Genomic DNA, 23,112 nt, shown 5'->3' on the forward strand with positions numbered 1-23,112 from the left:
TTGCCACGCAGTAAGGTGTGTATTAGTGCATGCACTCTCAAAATACAAAGAAGAAAACTGGCCCTCAATGCTTAAAGCCTGAGTGCACTTTAAGGCAGATTTGTGTGTTAGTATAATGTACATAAAGTGGTGTAACGTGATCATTTTTCTCATTAGTTTAGCTTGAATTTAGTTTACAGGGTTTCTATCACTTTTACTATTTAGAAGCCCACCCCTAAATCCTCTCATACTTCCCTTTACTTACTTGTTACTTAGTTTTACCAATCCTCAAACCCTGTGTAAGCTCTGTGTTGGATGATGTTGAAGCTTACATAATTGATGACATGGTCCACCTCAACAGGTAAAAGTGTTCAGACCTTGTGCTTGCCCACTCAAGCTCGAGCATTGCATCCTCTAATCCTCTACAAAGTGAAGATAGTGGTAAAGGTGCATATAAATGCAAAGTGACAGATTCTCTTTAAGGACATATCTAAAAAGCCATTCAAAAGGCCAACTGATCTCAATCTGAGGTGTGAGGAGCACAGCTCAAGAAGCTTCCCCTACACAGAAACCCATTGCTTTTCAGATTCATTATACCTTATAAGCTTTGATCCTTTGATCCATATTGCATGTAATTTACTGTAGTATTTTGCTCTTTCATTAATATTTTCCAGGTAATACACCTACCCTGCAAGAAAACCACGTGTTGTAGGTCCATTCCCAGCTCATTCCATGCTAAACAAGTATAGGTGGTAGGACTCAATATAGTAATGTGCAGAGTTGATGATGATTTACTCCTGTTGACAATATTATTTTCCTTGTACCAAGTAACATTGGCCTTTGGGTTGCCATCTGCTCTACAAATCAGAGTTACAGGCTCCTGTCCACCTACATTTTCATATCTATGCATAGTTTTATTTTCTGCAAGTCAAAAATATACAACAAAATTATAATTAATAACTATGGTTGACTTTGCTAGAAAAAAAAATGCCATCATTATTGCCATTAAGAAACTATATTTTGTTTTTGTTTTGCTTTATATATGCGACAAAGTAAAATACCAGAATACAGCATTGCTTTATACAAAGCACTTAAGTACAAGTGTGACCAGTGATAGACATGTGCAGAGCAAATAAATTTGTTTTCTTTCATTTCGTTTAGATTCATTAATTAACTAATTAAGTTTAGTAAAATTAGTTAAATACATTTTCGGAATTTTTCTCCTAAAGTAACAGCATGTATTTACTTTGGGCTACAATACCTAAAAGTCACATTAATTAATGTGATATAATTTTAATCGGCAGACTTTGGTGATTATATTTTGTCATAAATATATGGGTTTGCACACATTACATAAACATTGTGTTGAGTAAAATTACAGTAGAATGTATCTAATGTATCTAATCCAAGTAAAACAATGAGATTAAATATATATATCAAAAATGCTAACTAATTAAAGCCCTATCTATCCCAAAAATGATGTAAAATATGTTAGGGTAGACTGCAACCCCTAAAATAATGTTTGGAACCAAAATAATTACTGAAACAAAGAAGAAAAAAAGCTCTGGGGCTCAAGAAGATCTAGAGGTAAAAATGTTCAATACTCTCTTTGTTAATTATAGTTGTTGTTCAGTCGTTTAGTCGTGTTCGGTCTTATGGACCATAGCGCATCAGGCTTTTATGTCCTCCACTGCCTCCTGGAGCTTGCTTAACTTCATGTTCATTGTTAATGCTATCTATCCATCTTTTTTTTTTGTGATCCTCTTCTCCTTTTTCCTTCCATGTTTCCCAGCATCGGGGTATTTTCCAGTGAGTCCTCTCTTCGCATTAGGTGGCCAAAGTATTTCAGTTTCAGCTTTAGAATCTGTCCTTTCAGTGAATATTTAGGGTTGATTTCCTTCAAGATTGACTGGTTTGATCTCTCCATCCATTGGACTTGCAAGAGTCTTCTCCAACATTACAGTTCAAAAGCATAAATTCTTCAGCGTTCAGCCTTCCTTATGGTCCAACTTTCACAGTCATAGGTTACTACTGGGAATACCATAGCTTTGACTATACTGTACTTTGTCGGAAGGGCAATGTCTCTGCTTTTTATAATGTTGTCGAGGTTTGCCATTGCTTTCCTCCCAAGAAGCAAGTGTCTCTTAATTTCATGGCTACAGTCACCATCTGCTGTGATCTTGGAGCCTAGGATGATAAAATCTGTCGCTGTTTCCATTTCTTCTTCTTCTATTTGCCAAGGATGATGACAGGTCAGGTTGGGACAGGTTGCCATGATCTTAGTTTTCTAACTTTTTGATTATAGTACAATTTACCACAGAACTCACTGCCTATATAAAAATGGTAAATGTCCTTTGCAAACATCAGTGAAATTTAGGATTCAACCTGAATTTGCAGCTGATACCAGCAGATAATGTCAAGTCTAGTATTAATCCACAACTATCTAGTCCGATATTTTTCTTTACTTTTTTTTTCAAGACAAAAACAAAATATCCTCCTTCACCCCCTAAATATGGCTTATATGATTCACATCAATGCCTTTCATTCTTACCTGCAGTTTTGACAGTAACTGAGGGAGGATCTGTAATTTAAAATAATTTTAAATTAGAATCCAGGACAAATATAAATGTTATAGATTTGTGTTGCTGTTTTTCATAAATTGCTTACTAAAAAACTGCAATTAAAAAATCCACTTTCAAAATAAGGTCTCCTGACCATGTCCAAAACTCATCAAAATGTTGGGGGAGATTTACTAAAACTGGTGTACACAGAATCTGGTGCAGCTGTGTAAAGTAAGGCTCCAGTCACACCTGAGCGTTTCCGAATCGTGGGCAGAACCGCTGGGATTTGAAGTTGCGGCAAATCGCGAGACGCTTGTGCAATGTTATCACTTCTTAATGGCACCCCAACCTGCAATCGCGGCAAATCGCAATGCGCGATGCTGTTACTCAACAGAAGCTCCTGCTCATTTTTGGGTGACAAGTGTTCCGCGTTATGATTTGCTGCGATCACAGCGCAACTGATTGCGCAACAATTGCGGCAAAATTACGCTGCAATTGGGTTGCCATTAAGAGGAAATGGCATCGAACAAGCATCCCGCGATTTGCCGTGATTTGAATTGTGGGCAGAAACGCAACGATTATGCCCAGGATTTGGATTGCTCAGGTGGAAATGGAGCCTAACCAAGCAACTTCTAGGGTTTATAGCTCTGCATTGTCAGGCTGGAATGGACTGCAGTCCAAAGTAATTAGCGTTACATTTCCTGTTTAAAGCAGAAATTATCTGTATCTGAGCACCACAACCGGAAACACAACTTGATTAATTTTTAATATTCAAAAAATATTCAAAGAAAACTCCCCCATCCATCCATGTCTTCATGCTTTATTTTGATTAGACATCATGTTTCAAAACACCCACTACCAATTCTATTAGCGCTATCTTATAACCAGATGATTCATGTAGCATTTACTTCCTGGAATCCATCTGGCCTTAGAGCAGGCATGCAGGCAGGAGGGAGTGCTTAGCTGGGAAAGCCTCTCCTCCTCCAGATGAAAGAAAAAAAATGCCCATGAAAACTCCTGGGATGTATGATATCATTTAGGCCAGGAACTAGAAAGCAACTGAAGAAATGTGAAAAAAGTTCAAAACAAGTAAATATAATATACCTTACTATCTGTTTACTTGGGCTATCTGCATAGGGATTAAATAGTTAATGCTAATTAAAGCAGTTCTAAAGGCAGAAGGATTTTTTATCTAAAAGCATTCTATGCATTAAGATAAAAAGCCTTCTGTATTACAGCAGCCCCCCTCAGCCCCCCTAATACTTACCTGAGCCCCATTTCGATCTAGCGATGTTGCACGAGAACCTTGGCTGCTTGGCACTTTCCCTCCTGATTGGCTTAGACACAGCAGCGGGCACCATTGCCTCCTGCTGCTGTCAATCAAAGTCAGTGAGCCAATGAGGATAGAAAGGGGGCTGGGCCCCTATAGAAGGCTGCTTGCTGTGGGTGCAGGAGGGAGGTGCCAGAAGCATTGGCGAGGGACCAGAGAAGAGGAGGATCTGGGCTTCTCTGTGCAAAACCACTGCACAGAGCAGGTAAGTATAACATGTTTGTTATTTTTAAACTAAAAAAACAAGACTTTAATATCACTTTAAGAGAGTTTAGTTTCACTTCAAGCAAGAGACAGAACAAAACCTTTTTTAGTTGGTCATTGGGTGGTCTATCAATCAGGCAGCCTAATGACCAACTGAAGGAGCCCACATGGCAAGCTGACAACTCTTCTACTAGTGGGTAATGTCAGCTCATAACAGGAAATGCCAACAGGATCCCCGGAGAAAATACTCAACTTACTTGAAAATTGTATAGGGTAACATGATGCTGGAGATTCTATAACATAGACATAGAGTTTACATATGATTTAGATGGTGTCGCCCTCCTATATGTGTGGTCTGTAGGAAGTGTACAAATCACAATAGTGACTCTAAAGTATTCGAAATGATTTGGTAGATAAGACAATTCTCATATGTGTATTTCCACCTGTGTACATAGCTGTGTGCCTAGAGTTCAGCATTAAAGTGTTTGGAAACCTCTGACATGAAAAATGAACAATGCACGTCCCTCTATAGTGTATACTTGACTCAATTCAAAGTATCCATTCTGATTGCCGAATCCATGGTATGAAGGGGGATGAGGGAGAGCGCCTCCAGCACACATCCTGTATTTGACAGTTATCAATTCTGATCATGTCTTCTCTGCTCTTTTACAGGTAATTGTCTCCTATCTCCTATCCAACTGTACATCCCTACTGAACTGACTTTGCTGAGTCTGCTGTTAATATTTTTGGTAATTGTCTCCTGCTGCCATATCTTTAAACTTCCATATTTACTGCTAGCTCTATAACAAACACACTGCCATAGCAGTATTACTGGTGATTGATTCTCAACTCCATGTGGCTTGAGTGATCAAGAGAGGTAATTAGCTTTACAACCCTAGCCTGTGTCTGTAGCTGGTCTGGCCCTGGCCATCTCCTCCCCATATTCAGGTGTCTCACATCAGACCCAATAATGACCAACTGAGAAATGCATCCCAGCTTAGTCTCTCTATAAATTTATGGCAGCTTATGGGGTGGCGCAGACAGGGGCAAGGTGCAGACATCATGGCTCTGTCACGAGTGATGCGTAGTTTCACCGACGCAGTTTAACGAAAGCAGGATAACTAAAGCTGCATGAACAACAAGAACTCTGCTCCACTCTGCAAGACGACAAGCAAACCAGCTTTGACATTTATTTTATATTAGGTTAGTTTCCCACTCTCTATCCACTAAGACGCTCCTTATTCTCTTCCTTCTCACACTGGCATCTTCTATCCTCAAATTATCTTTACTCTACCCCTCCTCTCTTCCCTGCAGCATGCACATATCACCCTCACTCCTACCCTCTCCCTACTATGGCACCTATCATCTCCTGCAGTTGCTGCACCCACATGCTGACATAAACACCAGGGCCACTAGACACGTGCACTCATGCACATCCCACTCCCACCTTGCCTTCCTCACCCTCCTCCTTCTCCTAGTCTCAGGTGACATTTCTCCTAATCCTGGTCCGCCATTTTCCAAATGCAAGCCACATATCCAATACCCCTCCCCCTCTGGCAACCACCGCAATCCACTCAGTTTAATTTCTATCCCCCTGCTTCCTCAAAGCAGCCCACCAATCTCATGTGCCATTTGGAACACCCGCTCCATCTGTAACAAGCTAACATCTGTACATGACCTCTTCATCTCTCATGACTTGAACATACTCGCCATAACAGAAACCTGGCTTCAAAATTTTGACTCAGCTTCTCCTGCTGCCCTCTCCCATGGTGGTCTCCATTGGACTCACTCCTCCAGACCCAGCAGACAGAAAGGAGGTGGAGTTGGCTTCCTTCTGTCCCCACAAAGCACCTTCCAAGTCCTTCCTGTCCCTCCCTCTCTATCCCTCTCTTCTTTCAAGATGCACTGTATTCGTCTGTTTTCTCCCATTTCTCTGAGGATTGCAGCAATTTATAGGCCTCCAGGACTGGTATCGCGCTTTCTTGATGGCTTTGCTGCCTGGCTACCCTACTTTCTCTCCTCTGAAATACCCACCATTATTCTTGGTGACTTTAACATTCCTGTCAATGTTAACAGCCCAACTACAGCTAAACTTCTCGACTTAACCTCATCTTTTGACCTAACCCAATGGACATATACTTCCACTCACTCCAATGGTAATACCCTTGACCTTGTATTTTCTCATCTTTGCAACCCTGGCAACCTCACCAACACCCCCTTTCCTCTATCTGATCACAACCTCATTACTTTCACTGTATCCTTGCCTCCAACCACCCATCCCTCCAAGCAGCAAACAATTACTTGTAGAAACCTTTGCCACTTCAACCCTTCTCTTCTCTATTCTGCTACTGACCACCTATATGACATAATCTCTCCCCTGTCCTGTCCTGACCTGGCCACCTCTGTCTACAACAGTTCACTCTCATCATCACTAGATGCACTTGCTCCTCTAACCACACGCAGAATCAGGCCCAGACCGTTACAACCCTGGAAAACTGACAACACTAGAAATCTCAAGAGACATTGCCGTGCTCTTGAACGACTGTGGCGTAAAACCAAATGCCTGCAAGACTTCACCCTATATAAATCTGCCCTTCTAAAATACAATTCATGCCTCCATGCTGCCAAACAAGCCTACTTTGTCTCTCTTATTAATTCCTTGTCATTCAGTCCCCGTCGGCTCTTCTCAACCTTTAACTCTCTGCTTCGTCCACCACCCCCTCTACCCACTAACTCACTCACTGCCCAAGAGATTGCCAATCACTTCAAAGACAAGATCGATGCAATTCGTGAGGACATCTCCACTGTGCGTACGTCTTCCCCACCCAACATACCTTGCCTAGCAGCACATTCAACACTCTCCTCTTTTGAATTGGCTACTATGTAAGAGGTTACAAAAATTTTCTCGGATGCCCACCTAACCAATTGTCCCTTGGATCCTGTTCCCTCACAACTACTATGGTCACCCTCTTCTTCTATCCTATGCTCCCTCACCCACATCTTCAATCTCTCCCTCTCTAGTGGCATTTTCCCCTCCCCTCTAAAACATGCGCAGATCATTCCCATTCTTAAAAAGCCCTCACTGGACCCTACCGACCTGAACAACTTAAGACCCATCTCATTGCTCCCATTCACCTCTAAACTTCTAGAACGCTTAGTCTACAACCGTCTTAGCTCCTACCTCAATGAAAATAACCTTCTTGACCCCTTACAGTCTGGCTTTCGCTCGCAGCACTCCACGGAAACTGCCTTACTAAAACTCACTAACGATTTACTAACTGCTAAAACCAACAGCCAGTACTCCATACTCCTAATACTTGACCTCTCTGCGGCCTTTGATACTGTTGACCACCCGCTCCTTCTCAATAAACTACATACCCTTGGCCTCCGAGATTCTGCTCTATCCTGGTTCTCTGCCTATTTATCACAGCACTCCTTCAGTGTCACCTACAACTCTGTCTCCTCCTCTCCATTGCCCCTTTCCGTGGGGGTCCCCCAAGGCTCGGTTCTTGGACCCCTTCTCTTCTCTATCTACACCTTCTCCCTTGGTCACTTAATAATTGCCCACGGCTTCCAATACCACTTATACGCTGATGTCACCCAAATCTATCTGTCTACTCCTCACCTCACTCCTTCAGTCTCCTCTCCCATTACTAACTTACTAACTGACATATCAGCATGGATGTCGCACCACTTCCTTAAACTAAATCTCTCTAAAACTGAGCTATTAACCACTTGCCGACCGGGCCATAGCCGAAAGACGGCTGCAGCGCGGTCGGCTAGTTCTGGGTGGACGTCCATGGACGTCCTCCCAGAATACTGCTCTCGCGCGCCCCCTGGGGCGCGCACCCGAGAACTTCCGTGACCGCCGGGTCCTCACGGATCATGGTAAACGGCCGCTGATCGCGGCCATTTACCATGTGATCGCTCTGTCAAATGACGGAGCGATCACATGTCAACAGACCGGCGTCATGTCATGATGCCGGTTCCTCCCTCCCCTCTCTGTACCGATCGGTACAGTGCGAGGGGAGAGGGGGAGGGATCGGATGGCAGCACCGCTGTGGGCTGCATGTGTAGTGCCCACAGCGGTGCTCAGTGACAATTGCAGTCACATCCATCCATCCCTCCATGCTCAGCCATCCCTGCAATATACCCTGCAATACTCTGCATAATACCCTGCAATACTCTGCATAATACCCTGCAATACTCTGCATTATACCCTGCAATACTCTGCATTATAGCCTGCAATACTCTGCATTATACCCTGCAATACTCTGCATAATACCCTGCAATACTCTGCATAATACCCTGCAATACTCTGCATTATACCCTGCAATACTCTGCATAATACCCTGCAATACTCTGCATGATACCCTGCAATACTCTGCATTATACCCTGCAATACTCTGCATAATACCCCGCAATACTCTGCATTATACCCCGCAATACTCTGCATTATACCCGGCACTACTCTGCAATATACCCGGCACTACTCTGCAATATACCCGGCACTACTCTGCAATATACCCGGCACTACTCTGCAATATACCCGGCACTACTCTGCAATATGCCCAGCAATACTCTGCAATATGCCCAGCAATACTCTGCAATATACCCAGCAATATACCCTGCAATCTACCCTGCACTACTCCGCAATACTCTGCAATACCAAGCAATACTCCGCAATTTTTAACCAGTTCCCGCCCACAGTCATATGACGTCCTTGACTTTGAGCGGGGATATCTGAATGATGGGTGCAGCTACAGGCATCATTCAGATATCAGCTTTTTCAGCCGGCGATTCCCTACACCATAAGAATGATCATAGCGGCTGTTCCACTGCTTGATTGTTCTTACGGGAGGCGAAAGGGGACGCCCCCCCCCTTCCCGCCACCCTCCGGTGCTTCTACCGACTCACCGCTACGATTGAAGCCAAGATCTTTTTTTTTTTTTTATTTCAGGCTTCCCAGCCTAGAGGTGAGATGTGAGGTCTTATTGACCCCATATCTCACTGTAAAGAGGACCTGTCATGCCATATTCCTATTACAAGGATATTTACATTCCTTGTAATAGAAATAAAAGTGATCAAAAATTTTTTTGGGGGGGAAAAAGTGTCAAACTAAAAAAAAATAAAGTAAAATAAACAATAAAAATTTTTTTTTTTTTAAAGCGCCCATCTCCGTGTGCTCGCATGCAGAAGCGAACACATACGTAAGTCCCGCCCACATATGAAAACGGTGTTCAAACCACACATGTGAGGTATCACTGCGAACGTTGGAGCGAGAGCAATAATTTTGGCCCTAGACCTCCTCTGTAACTCAAAAGATGTAACCAGTAAAAAATTTTAAAGCGTCACCTATGGAGATTTTTAAGTAGCGACGTTTAGCACCATTCCACGAGAGTGTGCAATTTTGAAGGGTGACATGTTAGGTATCTATTTACTCGGCGTAACTTCATCTTTCACATTATGCAAAAACATTGGGTTAACTTTACTGTTTTGTTTTTTTTTAAGCACAAAACTGTTTTTTTTCCCAAAAAAACGCGTTCGAAAAATTGCTGCACAAATACCGTGCGAGATAAAAAGTTGCAACAACCGCCATTGTATTCTCTAGGGTCTTTGCTTAAAAAAATATATATAATGTTTTGGGGTTCTATGTAATTTTCTAGCAAATAAATTATTATTTTTACATGTAGGAGAGAAATATAAGAATTGGCCTGGGTGCTCCAGAACGCCTGGAGGTGCTCTGTGCATGTTGGGCCTCTGTATGTGGCCACGCTGTGTAAAAGTCTCACACGTGGTATCGCCATACTCGGGAGTAATAGCAGAATGTGTTTTGGGGTGTAATTTGTGGTATGCATATGCTGTGTGTGAGAAATAACCTTCTAATATGACAATTTTGTGAAAAAAAAAAAAAAGAAAAAAAAAATCTTGATTTTGCAAAGAATTGTGGGAAAAGATGACAATTTCAAAAAAAACTCACCATGCATCTTTCTAAATACCTTGGAATGTCTTCTTTCCAAATAGGGGTCATTTGGGGGGTATTTGTACTTTTCTGGCATGTTAGGGTCTCAAGAAATTAGATAGGCCGTCAGTACTTCAGGTGTGATCAATTTTCAGATATTGGCACCATAGCATTTGGACTCTCTAACTTTCACAAAGACCAAATAATATCCACCAAGTTGTACTTATTTTTACCAAAGATATGTAGCAGTATAAATTTTGGCCAAAATTTAGGAAGAAAAATTACTAATTTGCTAAATTTTATAACAGAAACAAAGAAAAATTCATTTTTTTACCAAATTTTCAGGCTTTTTTCTTTTATAGCGCAAAAAATAAAAAACCAAACGGTGATTAAATACCACCAAAAGAAAGCTCTATTTGTGTGAAAAAAAGGACAAAAATTTCATATGGGTAAAGTGTTGTATGACTGAGTAATTGTCATTCAAAGTGTGAGCACACCGAAAGCTGAAAATTGGTCTGGTTAGGAAGGGGGTTTAGGTGCCCAGTGGTCAAGTGGTTAATATTCCCCCCCGCCCGTGCCCCCCTTCATGACTTTTCCATCAAAATCAACAATGCAACCATCAGTCCCTCCCCTCACGCCAGGGTACTCGGTGTAATCCTAGACTCTGACTTGTCATTTCAGCCTCAAATCCAGTCGTTGTCAAAAGTTTGTAGAATTCACCTCCGTAACATCTCTAAAATTCGCCCTTTTTTAACAAATGAAACCACCAAGCTCCTCATTCACTCCCTTGTTATCTCTCGCCTTGACTATTGAAACTCCCTTCTCATTGGCCTGCCTCTCCATAGGCTATCCCCTCTTCAGTCTATCATGAATGCTGCTGCCAGACTTATCCACCTTACCAACCGCTCAGTGTCTGCCAACCCTCTACTTCAATCCCTACACTGGCTCCCAATCACCCAGCAAATTAAATTCCAAAATTCTAACTACAACATACAAAGCCATTCACAACTCTGCCCCGAGCTACATCACTAATCTTGTCTCCAAACATCACCCAAATCGTCCTCTCCGCTCTTCTCAAGACCTCCTGCTTTCAAGCTCTCTCATCTCCTCCTCCCATGCTCGTCTCCGGGATTTCTCCAGAGCCACTCCCATCCTCTGGAACTCGCTACCTCCATCTATCCGGCTATCCCCTACTCTTGCTACCTTCAGGCGATCCCTGAAAACTCATCTCTTCAGGAAAGCCTATCACGTCTCCAACTAATCTCCTACCACTTCCACCAGCTCATTCCCCACAGTTACAACCTTTTGTACCACCTGCCCCACCCTATTACATTGTAAGCTCTTCTGAGCAGGGCCCTCTTAATCCTATTGTATTGTATTATAACTGTATTGTCTCCCTTTTATATTGTAAAGCGCTGCGTAAACTGTTGGCGCTATATAAATCCTGAATAATAATAATAATTTGACAGCCTTAGCTGAGTATCTTTCCCTATGAGATGGTGTAGAGGGGAGATGTGTCCATTCCCTCCACTCAGGTCTCAGATTACAATCAGCTCTCCTCTCTGAGCTGTGCAGTGAATGACATGAGATCCCCGCCTTCTAAAGCTCAGAAAAGCTGTTCAAACTGTATGCAGTGGCTTGAAAAAGTATTCATACCCCTTGACATTTTCCACATTTTGTCATGTTAGAACCAAAAATGTAAATGTATTTTATATGATAGACCAACACACATTATCACATAAATTTGAAGTGGAAGGAAAATGATAAATGGTTTTCAAAATATTTTACAAATAAATATGTGAAAAGTGTGGCGTGCATTTATATAGCGCCCCCTGAGTCAATACTTTGAAGAACGAACTTTTGCTGCAATTACAGCTGCAAGTCTTTTTGGGGATGTCTATACCAGCTTTGCATATCTAGAGAGTGAAATTTTTGCCCATTCTTCCTTGTAAAATAGCTCAAGCTCTATCAGATTGGATGGAGAGCGTCTGTGCACAGCAATTTTCAAGTCTTACCACAGATTCTCAAATGGATTTAGGTCTAGCCTTTGACTGGGCCATTCTAACACATGAAAATGCTTTGATCTAAACCATTCCATTGTAGCTCTGGTTGTATGTTTAGGGTTGTTGTTCTGCTGGAAGGTGAACCTCCCCCCGGTCTTAAGTCTTTTGCAGACTCTAACAGGTTTTCTTCTAAGATTGCCCTGCATTTGGCTCCATCCATCTTCCCATCAATTCTGACCAGCTTCCCAGTCCCTGCTGAAGAAAAACCACAACATGATGCTGCCAAAACCATGTTTCACGGTGGGGATGGTGTGTTCAGGGTGATGTGCAGTGTTAGTTTTCCGCCACACATAGCATTTTGCTTTTAGGCCAAAAAGTTAAATTTTGGTCTCATCTGACCAGAGCACCTTCTTCCACATGTTTGCTGTGTCCCCCACATGGCTTTTCACAAACTGCAAACGTGACTTCTTATGGCTTTCTTTCAACAATGGCTTTCTTCTTGCCACTCTTCCATTAAGGCAAAACTTATGGAGTACACGACTAATAGTTATTCTGTGGACAGATTCTCCCACCTGAGCTGTGGATCTCTACAGCTCCTCCAGAGTTACCATGGGCCTCTTGGCTGCTTCTCTGATTAATGATCTCCATAATGATCTGTCAGTTTAGGTGGACGGCCATGTCTTGGTAGGTTTGCAGTTGTGCCATGCTCTTTTCATTTTCGGATGATGGATTGAACAGAGCTCCGTGAGATGTTCAAAGCTTGGGATATTTTTTTATAACCTAACCCTGCTTTAAAGTTCTTCACAACTTTATCCCTGACCTGTCTGATGTGTTCCTTGGCCTTCATGATACTGTTTGTTCATAAAGGTTCTCTAACAAACCTATGAGGGCTTCACAAAACAGCTGTATTTATACAGAGATTATATTACACACAGGTGGACTCTATTAACTAGTTAGGTGACTTAAGAAGACAATTAGTTCAATTAGTTTTTAGTTAGCGGTATCAGAGTAAAGGGGGATGAATACAAATCAACGCCACACTTTTCACATATTTATTTGTAAAATATGTTGAAAACCATTTATCATTTTCCTTCCACTTCACAATTATGTGCCAATTTGTGTTGGTCTAGCACAGTGGTTCTCAACTCCGGTCCTCAGGACCCACTAACAGGCCAGAATTTAAGTATTACCTTGGGGGAGATGCAGACTAGAATACTGCAATCACTGAGCAGCAAATGATATCACCTGTGATGTATTTCAGTTATCTTGCAAACCTGGCCTGTTAGTGGGCCCTGAGGACAAGTGTTGAGAACCACTGGTCTAGCACATAAAATCCCAATAAAATACATTTACATTTTTGGCTGTAACATGACAAAATGTGGAAAATTTCAAGGGGTGTGAATACTTTTTCAAGGCACTGTACTTTGAGCAGATGTATTGAAGAGGGGGCTGTAGATAAACAGGTACAACTTGTAGGAGGAGGATTTGTTTAATCTCTGTGTATTACCTGAGGCTAATAACTTCACTGGATATATGTAAGGGTTTACTACCACATGATCGTCCAAAGCTTTAGTGTGCTAATGTGAGCTTGAAATACTATCATGATTTCTTTTCTCTCATCATAGCAATGTAGCCATTTCCAGTGTTACAGGAATAAGAACAAATAACATAAGTGTACAGTGGACTGTAGACTTACAACGAACGTTAAGTTTCCTACGTTTAGAGAAGACCTTTGTCCCATTCTGGAAGGTCACACTGCAGGTCACATTTGTCTGGTGGTCGCTCTTTGATGGGGTAAATTTTACAAAAGATGAATTATTCCAGGTTCCATTATGATCACTCTTCATCCATTGAACATTTGAAGATGCTCTATTACAATTCCCAGGCGGTATACATGTCAGATTTGCCTCCTCACCTGCGATCAGTTCTCTGTTTATTATGATTTGAGGATTGTCTTTGAGATCTGTGTATTATACAGGACATGGTGAATTGTAAAACAGTAAACTATTTACATGCTAATCCTAATAAATGTTACTGATTTATTTGCAATGATACAATAATAATATATAATTGATTGTTTGGGTTTAATTTAGATCACTAGATGAAGAAACTAAAATGATGATCTTAGATAAGATCTTTAAAAATATTCTAATTGTCAAAGTGTATGTAAACCCTAATATTGAACTCTTATGGCTCGTACATACAATCGGACTTTCCGTCAACAAAACCATGGAATTTTGTCTGAAGGGTGTTGGCTCCAACTTGTCTTGCATACACACGCTCACACAAAAGTTGGCCAACAATTACAAACGTACTACGTGGTTTTTCAGCTCTTTAGCGCCACCCTTTGGGTTCCTTCTGCTAATTTCATGTTAGTAGAAGTTTGGTGAGTGTTGATTTGCGCTTTTCTTCTCGCGCTTTTCATTTCCTGCTTTTCAGTTCGTTTCTGAACGGCCGTTCATCAACCAGACATGTTGCGGAATCGGAGGAGATAACGTGTTATTTATTATTGGCCTTGGAGTTATTGCTTTGACATTGTTTTTTTGATTGAATAATGATTAGATTTGGTATATTTTCTATATTTTTGGATGCATAGAATGCACTTTTTGGGTAAGTTCTTTTGGCAGATAGCATGTCTAATTTTATTTGTTTTCTTTTTTTAATGCACAATAAATAATTTGTGTAGAATAATATTTGGCTATGTGTTTTACTTCAAATGACAGTTTGGGAGTAGGCAGTTACATAAAAAAAAAATACAATGAAAAACTAACAAGGGATACCAACATAATTGTATCTTTGATCTTAAAAACTACGGGATAATGGTGTTGTGGTAACTTGCCCAAATAAAAAAAAAAAAAAAAAAAGCATAATAATATTATTCTTGATATCACTAGAAAAAAAAAAAGCCTTTAAAAATTTGTTTGCAATAACTCCATCAGTATCACCAGCAAAGCAGCTTCATTATTATCCCATTAAAGAAGAAGAGAATTGTGCGCTGCATTTCCAGATTTCATAATTTGCCACGTCACGAATGTTAATTCTCCATTACGAACGCTAGTTTACAAGACCGACCGCTTCTGGCTCCTCCTTGCTTCCAAGCATGCGTGTTTGTACTTTGGACTTTTGTCCAACGGATTAGTGTACACACGATTGGAAAATTCGACAACACACATTTGTTGGTGGACAATTTGAAGACATGCTAGCCAACATTTGATGGAGCGTACACACGGTCGGATTTTCCAGAAACAGCCTGACGTCCAACATTTCCCGTCATAAAGTCTGATCGTGTGTACAGGGCTTTAGTACTTGTTACCTTTTGATCTGTTAAATATACCGTTATAAAAATTTTTTATATGCATTTGGGGGGTTCAAAAGATAGCTATTGTCAGAAATTCAGTGCCATCCTATGTCCTGTGCACACTTCCTGTGTCATCTCAAGGAGCCCCCCCCCAGTTCCTTACTCACACTACAGAACAATTACTCCATTTTGCTGTAAAGATGAGCAGAGGGAAATGGATTTAGTAGTTAACATCAAACACGTTGCCAGGGCTAATACCAAATCTCTCAGTCCACAAAAGACATGATCTAGTTCCAAAAGGGAAATGAAGAGCTGAGTGCATTTCTAGCAGGTATTTTTTTTTCCATATTTGCAGGGAGAGGGAATGAGCCAAGTGATTTGGGTGAAATTGATACCATTGCAAAATCATTCATATCACCTTCATTGCAATTTATCTGACTCTAAATGTGGGCTGCTTAGGCAAAATTTACTTTAGAGCTAAATTCCAGGAATTCAGCCACTTTGTAAAAAGTGAAGGCAGACTTATGCCGCGTACACACGATCGGACATCCTGAAAATAAAATCGTGGATTTTTTTCCGACGGATGTTGGCTCAAACTTGTCTTGCATACACACAGTCACACAAATTTTGTCGGAAATTCCGATCGCTAAGAACGCAGTGAAGTACAACACGTACAACAAGCCGAGAAAAATGAAGTTCAATAGCCAGTGCAGCTCTTCTGCTTGATTCCGAGCGTGCGTGGACTTTTGTGCATTTGAATCGTGTACACAAGCTCGGAATTTCCGACAACAAGTTTTGTTGTCGGAAAATTTGAGAACCAGCTCTCAAACATTTGTTGTCGGAAATTCCAACGGAAAATGTCCGATGGAGCATACACACGGTCGAAATTTCTGACAACAAGCTCACATTGAATATTTGTTGTCGGAAATTCCGATCGTGTGTACGCGGCATAAGGGTTAAGTCTAAAGAGCTGCATGACATCTCCTGGGCTTATATCTATTATTTACATTTGACAGGTGTATTTCTCTACTGGAGAGACACTCCAGGGATCTGAGAGGAGAGAAACACACAGAGCAGCTATGCCCGCCTCTCCCCTCTGCTGCCCATTCACAGAAGCCTTTGTATTTTGTGAATGTGTTGACATAATACCAAGTCTTCTGAAACCGGGCAGGAAGAGGGGAGGGGTGGGCATAGCAGCTTCAGGGGTTGATTTATTAAAGGCAAATAGAATGTGCACTCTGCAAGTGCAGTTGCTCCAGATCTTAGTAAATGAGGTAAAGCTTCACTCTGCAAAGAATACCCAATCACGTGCAAGGAAAATTTAAAAAAAAGCCTTTTTACTTGCATATGATTGGATGATGGAATTCAGCAGAGCTTTTCCTCTTTTATTAAGCCCTGGAGCAACTGCTCTTGCAGAATGCAACTGCACTTTGCAAAGTGCACAGTCTATTTTCCTTTAGTAAATCAACCCCTCAGTGTCTCTCCTGTTCAAGATGCAGAGCTCAGAAGGATCAGCTTTCTTCTTACAGAACTACACTACTACTGCAACACTACATAACTGTCTTCCAGGAGTACTATAAAGCTGTCAGATATATATAATAGAGCTAAGCCCAGGAGGTGTTATGCACTCATTGGAATTGATTTACTAAAACTGGAGAGTGCAAAATCTGGTTCAGCTGCACCTGGTAGCCAATCAGCTTATAACTTCAGCTTGTTCAATTAGTTGTATAGCGCCTGTAAAATGCCTCTCCTGTGTCTTCAATGTGAAAGTCTGAGTGCTTTCACACTGGAGCGTGGCGCTTGCAGGACGGTCAAAAAAGTCCTGCAAGCCGCATCTTTGCAGCACTATAGGAGCGGTGTATTCATCGCTCCTAAAGCGACCCTTTCCATTGAAAACAATGGGGCAGCGCCGCCAAACTGTCTGCTGCAGCAGCGCTTTGTGGGTAGTTTTAACCCTTTTTTGGGCCGCTAGCGGGGGGTTAAAACCACCCCGCTAGCAGTCGAATAGCGCCGCTAAGATGACAGTAAAGCAGCGCTAAATATAGCGCCGCTCTACCGCCAGCGCCCGCTCGCCCCAGTGTGAAAGTAGCCTTAAGCTTTGACAAAAAAAAAACTGGAAGCTGAATGGTTTCTATACACAGCTGCACCAGATTTTGCACTCTCCGGTTTTAGTAAATCAACCCCATGGCGTGCCTTCATTTTTTACAAAGGAGCTAAAGGCCTGGAATTCAGCTTTTCTCTTTTCAATGGCTTTTATTGGTAATTTTTCAACAATAACACAAAAGTGAAATACATTACGATAATCCCACTTTGGTCCAGCGTACTAGGTGCATACAAGAAAAAAAAACAAAATTAAACAGCCCAAGAACTCTTGGACCTATGGGTGGCTTCCCATTCATTGGTCAGGTAGCTAGGTCACTGAAGATATAAAATCTGGGCAGTAGACAATAAACCTGAGGATCATATGCATCATCCCCAACAAGGGGAACTATTGAAAAAATAGATAACGGAGAAGAAATAATAAGTATAGGGCAATCTATGTTTAACTTAGAACATATTATTGACTGCAGCCTGTTCAATTACTTGGACTCCTGCAAGTCCTTCCACTTTATATTTAGTGACTAGGTCACTCAGGACCAACAATGGCTTAAAGGTTTAACCATGTTGTAGGAAAAATGGAAAATGAAAGGAGAGTAAAAGAAGATAACGGGGGGGGGGGGGGGATTGGGTAAGAAAAGAGAAAATCTGTAGAGAAAGAGGTGAGAAAAGACAAGACAAAAGTGTAATGCCGTGTACACACGACCGGAGTGTGGGCTTCATCGGACCTTCAGCTGACCTTTTCTGTCGAAAATCAGACGGACTTTAGATTTGGAACATTTTTCAAATCTTTCCGACGGACTCGAGTCCGGTCGAAAAATCCGTTCGTCTGTATGCTAGTCCGACGGACAAAAAAGGACGCAAGGGCAGCTATTTGGCTACTGGCTGTGAACTTGCTATTCTAGTCCCTTCGTACATCATCACGTTCAAATGAACGGACTTTCGACCGGACTTTAGTCTGTTCGTGTGTGGGCAACTCTGGTCGTTCGAAAGTCCGTCATAACTCAGTCGAAAGTCCGTCAGAAAGGCTGTCGGACCTTTGATGCTGAAAAGTCTGCTCGTGTCTGTGTGGCATTAGTGTCTAAGTACCAGGCTATGGCCTTCCTATGTAGGATGCTGGTGTCTCTCCCTCCATATTAGGGGGATTCTGACAGGTATGCTATCTATTACTTTCATGTTTCCTCAAAGTAGGCTAGCTTGTCCCGATAGATAGCCACCATACGTTCATTGATCATGTTCCATGTCAATTTTGCCTTTAGGAGATCAAAGAGGATCATGGGCAACCTTCAGGATCTCACTTTGGATATCCTAGCTGCCGTAAATAATGAATGCGATTAGGCGTCTCACATATCCCGGGATCCCCTCCACCGGTCTCCCCAGAAGAGCCTGTTGTGGAGACTTTGTTAGATTCACTTAAGGGGGAATAGATAAAATTGTATGCACGGATCCAAAACCGCCTTACTTTGCTGCATGTCCACCAGGTATGGAGGACAGTTCCCCCCTGACCACAACCACTAAAGCACTTGGAGGAGGTCCCCTGGACAGCGGGAGCTCAACCTCTTAGTCTGCTGCAAACAGAGTGTGCAGCTTGTATTTAAACTGGCTGCTCTGTATTTAGCTTCTGACAGGCTGCGCAAGGAGCCCTGTATCTCCGGAACCATAGATGATAGGAGCCCAAAATTGACCAGTGGTGGGGTTGGACTTCAGCTACCTACCCCCCAAATTTGGGGTCTCTGTGATCTCTATTCGCTGAGCTATGACCCTCGAAGTCAATCGTGTTTTTTTTTATGCTCAGGGCTCTGCCTCACCTGCCTCCCCTGATTGCTATTAACACGCAATAAATCATATACTAATGTGAGGCATGGCAACACAAAATTGACAATAAGGTCTTTTGTAGTACTATTAATTTTCACTAAAACCCCAAAGCACCTTCCTTGCTCTTGTGGAGCAGTTTGAGTTTTAAGTTCTTGCTGTAATACATACAGTCAGGTCCATAAATACTGGGACATCGACACAATTCTAATCTTTTTGGCTCTATACATCCCCACAATGGATTTGAAATGAAACGAACAAGATGTGCTTTAACTGCAGACTTTCAGCTTTAATTTGAGGGTGTTTACATCCAAATCAGGTGAACGGTGTAGGAATTACAACAGATTGTGTATGTGCCTCCCACTTTTTAAGGGACCAAAAGTAATGGGACAATTGGCTGCTTAGCTGTTCCATGGCCAGGTGTGTGTTATTCCCTCATTATCCCATTTACAAGGAGCAGATAAAAGGTCCAGAGTTAATTTCAAGTGTGCTATTTGCATTTGGAATCTGTTGCTGTCAACACTCAATATGAGATCCAAAAAAGCTGTAACTATCAGTGAAGCAAGCCATCATTAGGCTGAAAAAACAAAACAAACCCATCAGAGAGATAGCAAAAACATTAGGTGTGGCCAAATCAACTATTTGGAACATCCTTAAAAAGAAAGAACGCTCCTGTGAGCTCAGCAACACCAAAAGACCCGGAAGACCATGGAAAACAACTGTGGTGGATGACCAAGGAATTCTTTCCCTGGTGAAGAAAACACCCTTCACAACAGTTGGCCAGATCAAGAACACTCCCCAGGAGGTAGGTGTATGTGTGCCAAAGTCAACAATCAAGAGAAGGCTTTACCAGAATGAATACGGAGGGTTCACCACAAGATGTAAACCATTGGTGAGCCTCAAAAACAGGAAGGCCAGATTAGAGTTTGCCAAACAACATCTAAAAAAGCCTTCATAGTTCTGGAACAACATCCTATGGACAGATGAGACCAAGATCAACTTGTACCAGAGTGATGCGAAGAGAAGAGTATGGAGAAGGAAAGGAACTGCTCATGATCCAAAGCATACCACCTCATCAGTGAAGCATTGTGGTGGTAGTGCCATGTCGTGGGCATGTATGGCTGCCAATGGAACTGGTTCTCTTGTATTTATTGATGACGTGACTGCTGACAAAAGCAGCAGGATGAATTCTGAAGAGTTTCGGGCAATATTATCTGCTCATATTCAGCAAAATGCTTCAGAACTCATTGGACGGCGCTTCACAGTGCAGATGGACAATGACCCGAAGCATACTGCGAAAGCAACCAAAGAGTTTTTTAAGGGAAAGAAGTGGAATGTTATGCAATGGCCAAGTCAATCACCTGACCTGAATCCGATTGAGCATGCATTTCACTTGCTAAAGACGAAACTGAAGGGAAAATGCCCCAAGAACAAGCAGGAACTGAAGACAGTTGCAGTAGAGGCCTGGCAGAGCATCACCAGGGATGAAACCCAGCATCTGGTGATGTCTATGCGTTCCAGACTTCAGGCTGTAATTGCTTGCAAAGGATTTGCAACCAAATATTTAAAAAAGTGAAAGTTTGATGGATGATTGTTAATCTGTCCCATTACTTTTGGTCCCTTAAAAATGGGAGGAACATGCAAATACCCTCAAATTAAAGCTGAAAGTCTGCCGTTAAAGCACATCTTGTTCGTTTCATTTCAAATCCATTGTGGTGGTGTATAGAGCCAAAAAGATTAGAATTGTGTCGATGTCCCAATATTTATGGACCTGACTGTATGTGCAGCTGCAGAGGTTGTACATATATGTTAATGGGTGGCAGAGCTTTCTGTGCTGAGACCACTCTCACCACGCAATCCCAGCACAGTTACCAAGCTCTCAAAGACATCTCTTGGTCTGGTGGGACGGCTCCCAATCATATGACCAGCCCTGTTGGTCTAATCCTTCCCATTCCCCAGTCTTACAGACTCTATTAAAGGGTCACAGGGGTTAGGTGGGAAGGGATTAGGAACAAAGAAACAATAGGTCAAGTCCAGTTCTGGATGCACTGCAATTTGTCAGCGGCTCATTCAAAACTCACTCGTGTATGCAGTAATGTACTGCAATGCACCACGATTATGAGAGAGGGATTTTAGAGGTTTAGTAGCCTACCATAGTAGCCCAGGTTTAGTAGCCCAGGGTCTTAGTGTCTTAGAGCATTTTAATAATACAACATGAATAGCTATAATTTTTTTTTTATATAAAGTTGTAACTGTTTCAACCTGAAAGACCAATCTAATCAAATATTCCTCAATAAGAGTGGTGTAAAAGGTATGGAGACTTTTATAGTATATGACTGGAGCTACTGTAAATCAGCTAGATCTGGCAAGATTAAGGCCATATACTGTAGAGCTATAATAACTGTTTTCATCTGGAAGGCTCAGACTTGTAAAAAAAAAAAAATGCTCAAATATTTGTAATGTACAGAGCAGGTTGCAGAAGAAATGTTTTCTTTCTCAACACAACTGAAGATTATCAAATAAAATCTAAAGAGAAAAAAGAAATAATGTTTTTTTAATTAATTCAATTTTGTAAAATGTTGGATTCTGACTTAGAATTGCGAAAAGCAATCAATATCTGCTGTAGGTAATATACACAAGTATACCAGTCACATTTAAATATTCAGTATTTTTTTTTAATAGGAATATTTCATTGGGCCTGTCTTACTTTCCTCAAACTGGAAATGGTATGACCCACTGTCTTCTCCGCATTACAGCTTACTAAAATCTGTGCAATGTACAGAGCTGATGGGAAAAGGACTGCCATTTCTCTAAACTGAACTGGGGCATTACTTTAGCTAAACTAAAAGAAAACATTTACAGTGGCTTTTTTAAATGATTTTCAGAGCTTACAAAACTTTGGATTCTGACTTACAACATGTAAAAATGTACTAAAGCCTATAGTATATCATTCATACAAACATACCGGTAACAATCACCTTTACTGTTGCTTTACTTATATAGTTATGTTTAACCGAGCTTGTCTCATTTTCTTCAAACCGGAAATGGTATAACCCAGAATCTCCTTTCCTGGCATCAGTTATGGTCAGGGTACAATCTCCATTGTCTGGATTTCCCACTAAATGAAAGTTTGGTTTTGTACTCTTCCTGGATTTATTACTAGAAGTAACATCGATTCCATCAGAAGTTCTCCATATGCCAGTAGAGTTTGTAAATGTTTTCCTGTTATCAGCAGTAAAGTTACATAGAATAGTGACACATAGACCCTCCTGCACAGTGACACTGTTGGTCATTCGAATAGAATATGCAGATGAGTCACCATAAATGACACCTACGGAAAAAAGAAAGTTCTCTAAATAGAGAATACAAGTAGTCTTGTTTAACAAACACATAATATTTATAAAATAAATGATAATCTAAATAAATTATAAACGTTTCTTTTATATTTTCCTGCAGTATGCCCCATTCCTGTCCCCTTTCATTTTTTATACAGACTGTACCTCCTTTTGCTATGGCACCGCCAAACAGGTGACCCTAAGTCCTGAGAACAGGGTCCTATCCATGCAGTTTTCCCTGACAGGTATTATCACACATAGATGGTCTCTCTCTTGTAGACATGTGCAGTTTGTTTCATTCTGAATTGAAATTCGGATTAATTTTTGTTTTTTGGAAGTGCAGATGTATCCAAATTCGGAATTACAATAGTACTGAATATAAACAAATCCGAAAAAACAAAAACAAATTCAGATGGAGTTCGAATTCAAATAGTTTTCAAATCATTTTAGAATAGTTTTCAAATTCGAATAGTTTTCAAATTTGAATTCGAAAAGTTTTCGATTTCGAATAGTTTTAGAATTTCCAAAGAG

Source organism: Aquarana catesbeiana, linkage group LG10 (assembly GCF_042186555.1).
Source record: "Aquarana catesbeiana isolate 2022-GZ linkage group LG10, ASM4218655v1, whole genome shotgun sequence".
Classification (NCBI taxonomy): Eukaryota; Metazoa; Chordata; class Amphibia; order Anura; family Ranidae; genus Aquarana; species Aquarana catesbeiana.